At 43.5% G+C, this 13,983-nt stretch overlaps 1 protein-coding gene and 1 long non-coding RNA gene across 2 annotated transcripts in view; one reads left to right on the forward strand and one right to left on the reverse strand.

Annotated features, from left to right (window-relative positions):
- The window catches only part of ESRRG (estrogen related receptor gamma), a 674,948-nt gene extending 674,125 nt beyond the window's left edge, over window positions 1-823 (reverse strand). The window contains exon 1 of the mRNA XM_043924185.1: window positions 804-823. The gene's annotated coding sequence lies outside the window, so the exon portion shown is untranslated. The remainder of the gene's footprint in view (window positions 1-803) is intronic.
- Window positions 1-13,983, forward strand: part of LOC122708078 — an 87,729-nt gene that overhangs the window by 1,221 nt on the left and 72,525 nt on the right. The window lies entirely within an intron of this gene.

A 13,983-nucleotide genomic window follows, 5' to 3' on the forward strand; every position in this document is an offset into this window, starting at 1 on the left:
TGCCTAGCTGAATTTATCCTGGAGGTCTCAACACCGACCACAGCCCATAGGATAGTCTAATAGGGCTGGGTGTGGGGGGTGGAGAAATTGAGGACACCAAAGGGGAGGGTCTGCAGGTGGAAAGGATTCTCTGGAGGCTCCATGTTCAACACAAGGCCTGCAGAGGAGTGGGCCAAGCCCATCCGAAGGGCCTAAAAGTGGCCTCAGGGCTGGGGGGCGCGGGGGGGCGGAGGGAAAGGGGATCAGGAGAGCGGCGGTGATCTTTCTTTTCGCTCCTTATCCCCGCCCAGTACCACCGTCTGTCCCTGTAAACAGAACGTCTCACCTCTTCCCCAACCCCCTGGAGAAAACCGAATGGGGTCCCCCACGCGATTGGGGGAGGGGGGCGTTGCTACCCGGTTCCCGCTTCTCCTAATACCACTTCCTGCAGGTTACCTCCCGCGTGCACGGAAAAGTTATTTCGCCTTATCCCAGAATCCAGACGAGTCTGGAAGGAGAGGGGCAAGGAAGAGGTGCTAAGAGGGTTCCGGCGGCCGCTCTCTCCGCGGGGTGCCCCCACCGCCCCCCGACTCCACGCAGGCGGGTGAGCGCGGCGTTCGGAGCCACCCGAAGCGCGCGCTGCTCTGGCGCCTGCCGGAGGGTTGCGCTTCCCTCGCTGCCCCGAGGGTCACGAGCCCGCGGGGTGAGGGTGGCCCCTCTGCCCCGGTCCAGAGCCAGTTTACGGGTGTTCCCAGACGGGAGTTGGACGGGGCCCGGACGGCCCGGGCCACTGGCACCTGGTTTGCGTTCCCCTGGCTACGTACCTGTCCCGGCCTTCTCGCTCGGAGGGCTGACCCCGCTGCGGAGCCCGGCCCGGGAGCCTGCGCCTCCAGCGGGCCCGCCCCCGCCCTCTCCCGCGCGCCCTCTCCCCCGTACGCTGGGCCAGACGTGGGGCGGTCTCTCGCGGGCCATTGGCTTGGGCCGCTGTTCCGACCCGGCTTTGAGGATTCCCCCAGGCTTTGGGGGCCCCCTTGGTGGACCGACGAGAGAGGGGCCAGGCCAGCGACTCACCTTTGACCCCACCCACCACTCCCGCATCCCTCAAGTTCCCCTGCATCCGTCCCCTGGAGCCCAAGGCTTTGAAACGGTAGTGACTCCGCAAAGAAAGCGGGTGAGAACCTCCTTGCGGGTCGAGCATGTAAGTCAAATGAGTGTTTGCGGCGTTTCTCGAAGGTTCTGGGTGTTCGTACCAGGGGAACGGGCCCTGTGGGAACAGAAAAGATAGACGTACAGACAGCATCCCGGTGGCTGTTTTCAGCGCGAAGTTCACGTCTATTGTTTTCTGCCTCTGGAAAAGCTGCCCAGTGTGATAGATCTATTTAGATCCCATCACTGGAAGAAAAATCCTGGTGATAACGATTATCTCCCGCTCGCGCTATCTTGCCATCGCCCCGATTCATCTCGCTCTCCGGGAGATGAAGGGGTGAGAGGCTGGAGGGAGGATGGGCCAAGCCGTTGCCCTCGGATGGAGCGGAGAGGCACAAGGCCACCTCACCCGTCACATTCCGCTCCGGGCTGGGGAACAGGACACGGCGGGTTTCTTTCTCTGCCCAGCCTCACGCTTCTTTCAAATGATTTTAGTCTGGTGCTCCGGTCTATCCATATACATTTCCAATCTCATGGCTCATAAACTATTAGCAAAATGGTTTCATTATTCACCTTCTGTATCCTACAAAAGGGAGAAAAGAAGGGAGCAGCAGGAAGGCAGAGTGGGGGTAGGGGGACGACCGCGGGGCAGTAGTTCACAGTGACACCGCCCGTGTTTAAATCACGGCTCAGGCTGCCTTCTTTAAGTTGACACTCAACAAATCTGATCCGTTTCCGAAGATCTGTAGTCGACCTCCTCTCTTTTCCCCTCCCCTCCCCTTTCTCTCTCTCTCCGTCCATCACTCACTCTCTCTCTTTCCTACGTTTCTAGAAGGACCAGATGAATAACCAAAATACTGCAGATCCATTGTTTGTTTCATTAGGTGCCATCAACAAGGCATGCCCTTTAGATACGACATATAAAATTGATTAGAATGGCTACCCCTGTCCCCTTTAGGGTGGTGGTGACAGAGTCATATGTCATCTGTAAAGCCAAACCATCCTAAGACACAAGGTTAGGATGATAACCAAGAAGTTTATTTGTGGCATCAAGGTGGCCAATGGAGCAACAAGCCCTCAGCGGGCTTCGGCGAGTTCCGGGAAGTGAGGCAGTTGCAGAGTGGAGTGAGTGAGTGAGTGAAAGTGTGTATGTGTGTGTGTGTGTACACGCGCGTGCCCGTGTGTGTGCCCTTTAGGAGAATGGGGAGACTTAACAGAGTGGAGTCTTTGTTTGTCTCTGAGAGATGGGGGGGGGGGGAACACATTAAATGAGTCAACCCTAATTAAAAGACCAATAGAAGCAAACATTCCTGGAAGCCGGAGAACTGTGTGCAAAGGGCTAAAAACTGCGGGCAGGCGCGAGACGGCAGAAGCAGCCTCGGGCAATAGGAATCTGGATCGGCTTCTCCACTGGGGTTTATGATCATATTAAGTGTCTCTACCAACACTTTAACTTTTCTTATCAATATATTTTATGTAGGATGACTCTATCAACACACACTCACGCGCTCCCGGTACTTTTGAAAATATAAAGGACGCCAGGCAAGCGAACGTGCAGTAATTATCCCTCGATGGAGAAACCAATCTGGCTGCGAGAGGCCCGTCTGCGATCGCCCGAGGCGGCGGCGCGGGGACCTGCGCGGAGGCCGGGGACTGCCGGCGCTCGCTAGGTCACGGCGCCGCGCGGCCGCCGCTCGCCCGCTGTTTAATATACATAGGGTGGGAACGCAGGGAAAAAGGATCTTGTGCCGGCACGTCCTGCAGGAAAAAAAAATCAATTTGCTATTTATTTTTGAAATATATAGATTTAGGATTTTTTTTTCCCCCAGCCCGACCCCCTTCAAGAAACAGCGGCCCATATTGAATTACGTCTTTTAATGACTTTTCCTTTATATGCCGTCGCGATTTCACGTTCTGGGCAGGAGCAGGGTGGAGTTTCCTGGGCGGGGGTGGGGGGGTGTCAATGCCGGTATCTTCAAAAAGATTTGCCTCGTGTGTTAATTGCATGCTGTTAAGCACATCAGGGACTGCGCGCTGACCAACTCGGACCAACTTTTAATTAACACATTGACCCGGCGATGGAGCAGCCGCCCGGCCTCCCCCTCGAAATATGTATATGAGCCGCGCGCCGCCAGATGCCAGCGAGGAATCGCCTGCGTCCCGGGGCGGGAGGGGGGGGCACAGCGCCATCGTAGGCTCTCTCCCGGTGAACGTTTTTTCCTCGCCTATAGGTGTATAGGAAATCAACAAAGACAGAGAGTGAAGGACCGGCTCCTGGAGCAGGCTTCTTGCACCCTTTAATGTGACTTGACCGTGGGCGGGGCAGTTGGGGGAACGGGGAAGGAAGACCACCCCCTCTTCTCTCCGCAAGTCCATTGCTACCCAGCCTGCCTTGGGCTTGAGCTGCAGGCTCGAGCCGGGGCTTTTTGAATGGGCCGACTTCTGGGTTAGCGAAGGCGGTGGCCGAACATCCGCGTGGAGAGAACGAGCCCGATTCTAGCCGGCCTCCTCGCATTCTCCCCGTCCTCCGAGGCTCTACGTGGAGAAATCACAAACTCCAGGGCCCCCGGTCTGAGAAACAGGAATGGGCTCCCCATCCCACTCCCCCGCCCCCGGGTTCTTGGAACTCTGAAGGCTAGGGCGCAGGAAACTACTGGCTATTTTTAGGACCCTAGGCCCTTTCTCTGGAGACCAGGGGGCGACCTTCCAGCCAGGTCAGTCACATCCCCGGCCTCCGGGAGCAAGAAACCCGGAGCGCAGAGCAGAAGATGCCACCTGCAGACAGGCAATTTCACCCTAAGTAATTTCATTCAGAATTGATGGCGTTTCACCAGAGTGGTGCCTTCGAAGTGAGTGCCTAGCCTGCCTCCCCGTAGAGCACCAATGCGGGTTAATTCCCAGATACGTGCTCATTTTCTCTTTCCTCATCTAATCTCAACTGCCTCGCTCTTCTAAGTGCTTAGCTTCAGCATACATCCCTATAAAAAAATGTCAAAGTGGTGTTCCTTCTCCCAGCCATAAAAAAAAGTTGGAGTGAATCACTCCCAAGTTACCTTTTAACATCCCCTCCAGGTAACAGTTGAAGTTTCTTGTTTGACATTTTTCATTCCCCAATACAGAACTTTTCCATAAATACCCAGTCGCAACATGAGGAGAAGTATATGTGGCAATAAATTCACAGCTATATGTTCTAACTATGGCGATGCTTTAGAAAATTTAATGTGACAAGATTGCTCCCCAAATTCCTTCCACCTCTTTTCTTTTTTTCCGTATTCTCCTTTTTTTTTTTTCCCTGTCCTTCCCTTGAATCTGCTATCAACTTATCAGAGGATCTGCAAAATTTAAAACTAGAAGAATAGAAAAGATAAAGACAATGTTCTATTACTCAGTATGCCTCTGAGTTCCTCTAGATCTTTTTTTTTTTTTTTTTTTTAATTCAGATAAAGGTATAATCAACACCTATCTTCCCTCAGGAAAAAACCAATCAGTTGGTAAATTACAATATCCCTTTGCAAAGATAAGGCCTTTGGAAAGGTAGCACAATCATTGCCCAAATGGCTTCATTTTGAGTTGAGTGGACCACTGCTCCTTATTTCAGCTCACAAATTGTTCTGCAAAATTGCAGCACACACCTGATATCCAGGGAAAAACAAGGGTTCGTAACTCCAGCTGGTTCTTTTGATTTACTCTGCCTGGTAAGATGTATGCTGGGGTGTTTTGATAAGGGGGAAAAAAAGGAGTCAGCAGTTTGATTTGGAAACTCTTTTATTGCTGAATATGGTTGCAGGTTTAAACTAAAGAATGTGTTTCTGCTGGGGACATTTGCATGACATATCCATATGCATTAGCAGCTGCACGGTGTGACATCATCAGTTCCTGTGAGCATTTTTTCCCCCTTCTGTCTTTCTCAAAGGAAGTGGGTGAGTGGCTTATAGGAGTACCATATAGACTTTAAAGATACATGACTCTTCCTATGTCCTTCAGGCCCTCTCACCTAGTTGGCCTGCAACAACCTGTGTCTTTTGACAATTATGGAAAATTTAAAGTAGCTAGCCTTCCTGGTTACACTTTTTTAAATGATAATAATGGATTAACAGTGTATAAAATTTAATGACAGAAGTTTTCAGAGAAAGGAGCCTTTTGAAGCTTCAACTCCCTTTTTCTGAAGAAAAAGGTGTTGTAATCCACATTCTCCTGATCGTTTGTTTAGTGACTTAAAAGAGAAATGTTTAATTAGATAAAGTGCCTTTGTGTCGTTAGACTTCACTTCTTGGTATATGATAGAGACAGTACTTTTGAATCAAGAAAATTAAGACCATACCATATTGACATAGAGAGATGGTGTCAGAGAGCAGTTCTGAAAGACGTGTGCGTCTCCAGATGTTCTCTGAGCAGTGCAAAAGCTACCTTCTAATATCCACAGTGAGTTTTCTGCAACTAATTCGTCCTAAATTGTATTTCACCTGTGATTCTCCCTGAATCCCAGTGGTCTGTAAACAGCAGGAACCACAATGTCAAACTGAAATTGGAAGGAAACTGGATCTGATTCTGTCCAGTTACTCAGGCTATTCGTTGTTAGAAAGAAAACCGTACATTTAAGTTGTTGTGGTCATCAAGTCAGGTTGACTTGGAAGTATGTTGACCCCAAGCCAAGAGGTTAACATAAGCACATTTTTAAAACTTTGCATCTCATTTCTTGTCAACATTAAGTGTTTGATGGTATTGCTGGAGAATGGTCATGCTCGGATCCATCACAGTACAGGTGTATCACAAAGTGAAACAAAAATCTCACACATATACAAACAAGCAAACAAAGAGATAATTACTCTTATCAGGGAATGTTTTGACCAATGAAGATATCCTGCTAGAGATATTATGGCTTTTCTTTCAGTCTTTGTAACTTTTTCCGTCTCCAGAAAAGATATTTAAAAGAAAAAAATGAAATGACATTAATCAGTGAAAGAGTGTCATTCACTTTTCTTCTAAAATACATGGAACTAATATGTACTATTGCACAAACGTGCGTGCACAATGACACATAAATATGCATGAGTCTATGTAATAATCTACTTTTATGTCTTGTTTCCAGATGTTTGCAAATACCACCAGTGCATTGGTTTGACCTAACCAAAAGGTAGCTAAGATCTCTGCCATTCAGTTGAATCCTAGATGCTTTAGGCATCACAGAACAAATTTCTCCTGTCCTCCATTGCACAGACGTTGAATTTTTTTTTTTTATTATATAACTTTAAAGTACTCATTCAATACAGTATGGATAAAGGTAAAAACAGCTGCCTTGTGGGATATTATATGATGAAAAATCCAGCTGCATTATTTTATTCAATTAATTATTTTTGGAATAACTAAAACAGCCACAGGTTAGCTTAGTTGTTTCATTCAGAACATGGCCCAGAATTGATCTTGTGATTGTGTCCTGGCTCAAGAGCTCCATATTATACTCCTCAACCCTGGGCAGCCCGCGACAATTCTGTGCCAGATGTGACAAGAAGAACAAGGGAAAATGTGGATAAACTCACACAAACCAAAGAAATAAAAAGATTTGCTTTTAAAAGCACACATCGCACTTGGAGCATTAAGTACAGAAGATGTGGTATAAATGTCAAACAAAATCTCTCTGGCAAGATTTATTAGAGAACAGAGAAAGGGAGCAAAAACACCTCATTGAGGCTTGAAGGGGAGCTTAGACTTGATGAAGAAAACTACTGTACCTGCCTGGGTTTTGATATATCATTTAAAACATTTTCAAATCAGCTTTTGCTTGCTACTGCTTAATATGTATTCTCTTTACCTTTAAAATGCAGAATTTATTTGTTTGTATGCTTTTTGATTGGCTTTTGATATTAAACATTTCTGAATGTTTTAAATGGTCAATAGATTTTGGAAAAAGGGATGTGAAGAAATTACTTATTTGCTTATCCATTTGTCTCTCAGTTTATTTACAAAATAATTCCATTTCTCCCTCAAAGGCTCTTTTGGCACAGGTCACACTATCATAGGGTCTTTGAAACATAATGGTGAACAAAGATAAAACAGACCATTCCAATGGTCACCCTTGATTCAGCAGATCCAAGGTAAAAAGCAGAAGGAAATTTTGTTACATCAGTACTTAAATCTATAGCCGTTTATTCAGATTTATTTCCAAGAAGTATGAGGTAGGTAACATGGATATTCAAAAGCCAGTGATTACAATCCAACATGGATGAAGCTCAGAAGTCACCACTTCATCCTAACAAGTAAAAGGATGAACAAACTGAAAAATCAGTTCTCCTTAGATTCATCAGAGAAATGAGATTGGAGGGCTAACGTTTGTGTCTGAAATTAGAGAGACAGACAGATAACAGACAATCACAACTTATGAGGGTTCAAGAGCTGAAACCTCAGGAACCAGTTCTGGGGGGAACTGAACTGAAATTAACAAATTCCTGGAGGCTCAGTGTGGACACATCAGAGTTAAAGACTTCAGTAACAGCCAGTCATAGTCAAGGCTTCCTACCTCCATTGAGTTTTATTTCTAGGAGCTCTACTAGTTCCTTGCTGCAAATGTCAGAGAAAAATACTCTTCATACTTCCTGAATCTGTGGTGTCTGACATCATTGTTACTTCAAATATTGCCTCTGTTCCTTTCTTTCTTCCTCTTCTGGTATTTCCATTGTGCATGTTACATCTTTCATAATTGTTCCACAGTCCTTGGATATTCTGTTCTTTTTTTTAGGGATACGAATGGCATTCTTGTTATTGTTTAGTGGCTAAGTCATCGTCTGGCTCTCCTGTGACCCCATGGGCTGCAGCTGTCCAGGCTCCTCTGTCCATGGGCTTTTCCAGGCAAGAATACTGAAGTGGGTTGCCATTTCCTTCTCCATGGGATCTTCCCAACCCTGAAGGGATCAAACACGTGTTTCCTGCTTGGCAGGTGAATTCCTTACCACTGAGTCACCAGGGAAGCCCAAGAAGGTCATTACCTAATAACAAATGGGTCAATACTCTAAGAATATATAACAATCATTAATATGTATGTATTTAACAAAAAAGCTTAAAATTCAAAATTCAAAAAATTAATATCATGGCACCCAGTCCCATCATTTCATGGCAAATAGATGGAGAAACAATGGAAACAGTGACAGATCTGATTTTTTTTGGTCTCCAAAATCTCTGCAGGTGGTGACTGCAGCCATGAATTTAAAAGACACTTGCTCCTTGGAAGAAAAGCTATGACCAACCTAGACAGTGTATTAAAAAGGAGAGATGTTACTTTGCTGACAAAGGTCCATCTAGTCAAAACTATGGTTTTTCCAGTAGTCATGTATGGATGTGAGAGTTGGACTGTAAAGAAAGCTGAGTGTCGAGGAATTGATGCTTTTGAACTGTGGTGTTCGAGAAGACTCTGGAGAGTCCCTTGAATAGCAAGGAGATCCAACCAGTCCATCCTAAAGGAAATCAGTCCTGAATATTCATTGGAAGGAATGAGGCTGAAGCTGGAGCTCTAGTACTTTGGCCTCTTGATGCGAAGAACTGACTCATTGGAAAAGACCCTGATGCTGGGAAAGATTGAAGGCAGGAGGAGAAGGGGACGACAGAGGATGAGATGGTTGGATGGCATCACTGACTCGATGGACATGAGTTTGAGCAAGCTCCGGGAGTTAGTGATGGACAGGAAGCCTGGCAGGCTGCAGCCCATGGGGTCACAAAGAGTAGGACCCAGCTGAATGACTGAACTGAACTGATACTGATTGAAAAGGAGGAAATAAAATTTCTGTTCATGATCATTTCTGTGCATGATCATTTATGTAGAAAGTCTGAAAGAATCAACTAAAAAGTCCTGGAACTCTTAAATGATTGTAGCAAGGTTGTAGGATACAGGTTAACATTCAAAAGTAAATTTCCTATATATCAACAGGGAACAGAACAAATGTTAAATTAAAAAACAGTAACATTTACATTAGCAGCAAAAAAGAGAAATACTGGGTATAAATCTAGGAGAATATTTGTACAAGATCTATATGAGAAAAAACTTCAAAACTCTGATAATCAAAGAAAAACAAAATAATTGAAGAGATATTCCATGTTCATGGATAGAAAGGCTCAGTACTGTATCTTTCTTTTAATCTGATGATGTCAGATTTTCCCAACTTGATCCTATAGATTTGATGCAATTCCAGTCAAAATCCCAGTAAGTTATCTTGTGGATATCAACAAACTGATTCTAAGTTCACATGAAAAGGGCTAAGACCCAGAAGTTGCCAACTGAATATTAAGCAGAAGAATAAAGTTAATGAATTGACACTACCTGATGTGATGACTTATTATAGCCACAGTAATGAAGTCAGTGTGGTATTGGTGAAAAAAACAGACCAATGGAACAAAATAGAGAGCTGAAAAAAAAAACCCCACATAAATACACTCAGCTGATCTTTGACAAAAGACTAAAAAAATGCAATGGAACAAAAATTGTCTTTCCAACCAATGGTACTGGAATGGCAGTTCAAGAAGAATGCAAAAGATGAATATACACATACAAAAGATGAATGTAAGCACAGACCTTACACTCCTCACAAAGGAACTCAAACTGGATCATATACCTACATATAAAACACTGAATACTCCTATAAGATAACATAGAAAGACCTAAATGACCTCCGTGGTGGTGATAACTTTTTACATATGACACCAAAGCCATGATTCATGAAAGAAGCAAGTGAAAAGCTAGAACACACTGGAATTGAACATTTCTAGTCTGTGAAAGACAATACCAAGAGTATGAGAAGACAAACCACACATCTGATAAAGGACTGTTTGTTAGAAAAATATACAAAGATGACTTTAATCTTAATAATAAGAAAATTAACAGCCCAATTAAAAATGGGTAAAAGACATGAACAGAAACCTCACCGAAGAAGAAATACAGATGACGAGTAAGCTCATGAAAAAATGTTCAATACCATATGATTAGTGAATCACTAGTTAAAGTGAAATAAAACTACACATTTACTAGAATGACCAAAAATCCAAAGCGCTGACAACACATGCTGGTGAGAATGGGGAGCCATAAGAGCCCTATTCATTGTTGGTGGGCATAAATACTAGAGCCACTTTGGAATACTGTCTTGGATACAAAACCAAGCGTATTCTTCCATTCAACCCAATAATTACACTCCTTGGTACTAACTCAAATGAATTGAAAGCTTCTGTCCACACAAATACCTGCTCGTGGATGTTTACAGTGGTTTCATTCATAATTCTTAAAATTTGGAAGCAACCAAGAGATCGTTCATGGAGAAATAAACTGTGGCACATTCAGGCAATGGAATACTGTTCAAGGCTAAAAAGAAATGAGCTCAAGCTATTAAAAAAAGGTACAGAGGAATCTTAGATGCATATTATTAAGTGAAAGAAGCCCATCTGAAAAGTCTATATTTTTTATGACTCCAAGTATATGACATTCTGGAAAAGGCAAAATCGTAACTACAGTAGAAGGATCAGTGGTTGCCAGGAATTAGAGGAAAGGGAGAGCTGTACGGGTGGAGCCCTGAGGAATTTTAGGGCAGGGAAAATATTGTATATGGTACCACAACCGTGGATATATGTCGTTATACATTTGTCAAAACCCATAGAATATGCAACACCAAGAGTAAATCCTAATGTAGGCTATGGACTTTTGGTGATAATAATGTGTAGGTTCTTTAGTTGTAACAAAGAAACCACTCTGGGGTGGGATGTTGATAGTGGAGGAGGGTGAATGCAGGAGGAGGGGTGGGGCATATAAACTCAATACTTCCTGCTTGTAGATTTTACTGTGAGCCTAAAACTGCCCTATAAAAATAAAATTTATTAATTAATATAAAATTATGTCCTATATTATTAATGTTACTTGTAGCATATCTCAGATCTTAAGCTCCAGGTTTTGGTGCTTTGCAGAATCTTTCCATAAATATTTGTGTTTCTATCCATTAACAATGTGAGAATGTGTATATGGCCCTAAATGTAAAAATTACCTTGTAAATAGCATGAACAAATACAAGAAAGTCAATCCTAAAAAATGCTTCTAAAACAGACAACACACACAGTCTGGAGTATTTTAGGATTACATCAAGTGAAACAATGATATGAAACAGATGGCCTTAATGAAAAGTGATAATGTTTAGTTTTTCTCCATCATCATGGTCTCCTTCACTGCCACCCACCATTCCTGTCATTCACTGAGGACTCATTTTACCAGACACTATACTCGGGCTTTGTACATATCTCTTGCGTCAATTCCCACACACCTTTTGACGTAGGCTCTGTTAGCCCTGTTTTACTGGTGGGGAAACTGAGATACTGGGAAGTTCTTATTCTTGGACACCTGCCAGTCTACATTAAGAAGTGGTTACCATTTAGTTTGATGTTTTAGAACAGATGTGTGTGTGTGCAGAGGAGAATAATACCTCTCATTTTCTAAAAATGTATCTGGAACACTAGGTAAGGAAGAGCCTTTATATATGGCAGCCATCTGGACTGTTTTTCTGGTCTGTCCCTCTGTTTGTAACAAAAGTAAGTGTCACTCAGGTTGGGCCATTTAAGCCAGGTATCTATCTGCAAGTATAGCTGGAAGAGTCTTTAGCTGGGTCCTACCCACAGGGCTTGAGGGTAAGAGCAAAATTCTCCTAAGCAATCTGGAAATAAAGTAAACAGTTTTGGCTAAAGACTAAAATGTAACAATGTGATCAAGTGTGGTTAGCATCTGCTAAGGAGATGCTGGCAAATATGCCTATTTAGGGGTCACCCACAGACAAAATGACAGGAGTATAATCCCGGAAATACAAGACTTGAATGTGCTTCTTGATTTAGTATGTACAGGTCTAATTAGGTTATATTTTTTTCTGAGAAGATGCCTTCTGAACAAAGGGGACAGGGGGATGTAAACATGGGCTAGTGGTTCAGAAACTGGACATCTGTATAGAAGACCTGGATCCTAGAACAGTCAAAGCATCCTTCATTGTAAAGCCATGTTTCTGTTGCCATCCTTTATTAAGTGCTTACTGCATGACAGGCAGTTTACATATATTTCCCAAATAATCTTTTCAAAGAGCCTTTAAAGCAAGTTATTATCTCTACTTTGCAGGAGGTGGGGTGAGGAAGGGAAAGCTTACATAGATTATACAGCTAAGTATTTGGCAGATCCAGGATTCAAACTCTAAGCCCACACTCTTAAGCATTATCTTGGTTTTATACATCAGTCTTCTGTTAGTTGTGGTAACATGAGTCTAACCCTCTGAAGTAAATGCAATCTTGACATAGTATCAAAATCAAGTTTCTCAATTTAAGGACCTTATTCTGGACCTGGTGCATTCTCCATGGGCTATAAACACTGCCCATGTTTATAGGAGACTGACTGTGGGGGAAACTGGGTCTTATTAAGATAGGAGAGGCCATACTCAGTAAATCTTTAATCCAACTGATGCTTTTGAACTGTGATATTGGAGAAGTCTATTGAGAGTCCCTTGGACTGCAAGGAGATAAAACCAGTCAATCCTAAAGGAGATCAGTCCTGAATATTCATCGGAAGGACTGATACGGCGAGGTTTCTTAGTGGGCAGTTGCCTGACCTTATCTAGTGAATTCTGCATCTCTCTGTATACTTTTATTCAAACCAAGAAAGAACTTCAGAATGACTATGAAAGGATTATTTGAAAATGACTGGATTTAGGATTTATGACAGAGACGGGAATGATTTCAGTTCAGTTCAGTCACTCAGTCATGTCTAACTCTGTGACCCCCATGGACTGCAGCACGCCAGGCTTCCTGTCCATCACTAACTCCCCAACTTACTCAAACTCATGTCCATGGAGTTGGTGATGCCATCCAACCATCTCATCCTCTGTCGTCCCCTTCTCCTCCTGCCTTTAATCTTTCCCAGCATCAGGGTCTTTTCCAATGAGTCAGTTCTTCGCATCAGGCCAGAGTATTGCAGCTTTGATGGATATGAGTTTGAACAAGCTTCAGGAGTTGGTGATGGACAGGAATTTTTCATTTCATGGCTGCAGTCACTGTCTGCAGTGGTTTTGGAGCCCAAGAAAGTCAAGTCTGTCGCTGTTTCCATTGTTTCCCCATCTAATTGCCATTAAGTGATTGGACTGGATGCCATGATCTTGGTTTCTTGAATGTTGAGTTTTAAGCCAACTTTATACCTTTATTTAAAAAAGCATAATCACATTGTCTGGGAAGCTTGGTTGATTGGTTGATAGAGCCAGAGGTTCAGCTGTGGTGCCCATATGGTCAGTCCTTCTTATTGGGTTCCCTGGCCACAGAGTCAACCCCTAATCTCCACATCCTCTGGAAAATGTGTCTATCAGAAGAAAAAAAAATCAGAGAAGAGTTGCTGCCATCATTAAAACAATATCACATTGGTAAAACAACTCAGGCTTCATGCTTACTGCTGACTGATCTTCATATGAGACCAGTAAAACACTGATACACTTAGTCTCACACACTTTGTTTTAGTTTGGAGATTCGCATGCTGTCCAGTTAGCATGGTCCCTTGTGGGCAGGAATTTTTTCTGTATCATCAGAGCCGACTGCTGGGCCAGAGCCAGGGTGGTTGTATAATAAATATTTCTTCAGTGAATTAAAGTTACAAATGTAAACCCAGATATAAAATAAAAGATAGCAAATCCCATTGCTGGACTTTCCATTTAAAAACAAGAAGAAGAACAGGATGTGTTGTGACTTTTAAACAGTCTATTGACTTTTGCAGGGGTGCACCGCTCACATAGTGATTAGGAGTCCGAACCATAATTGTTCTTGTCATCCACACACTTGGCTCCAGTCGATATCTTTTTATCATATACATTTTTAATCATG

The sequence above is a fragment of the Cervus elaphus genome, chromosome 14, assembly GCF_910594005.1.
Source record: "Cervus elaphus chromosome 14, mCerEla1.1, whole genome shotgun sequence".
In the NCBI taxonomy this organism is placed as follows: Eukaryota; Metazoa; Chordata; class Mammalia; order Artiodactyla; family Cervidae; genus Cervus; species Cervus elaphus.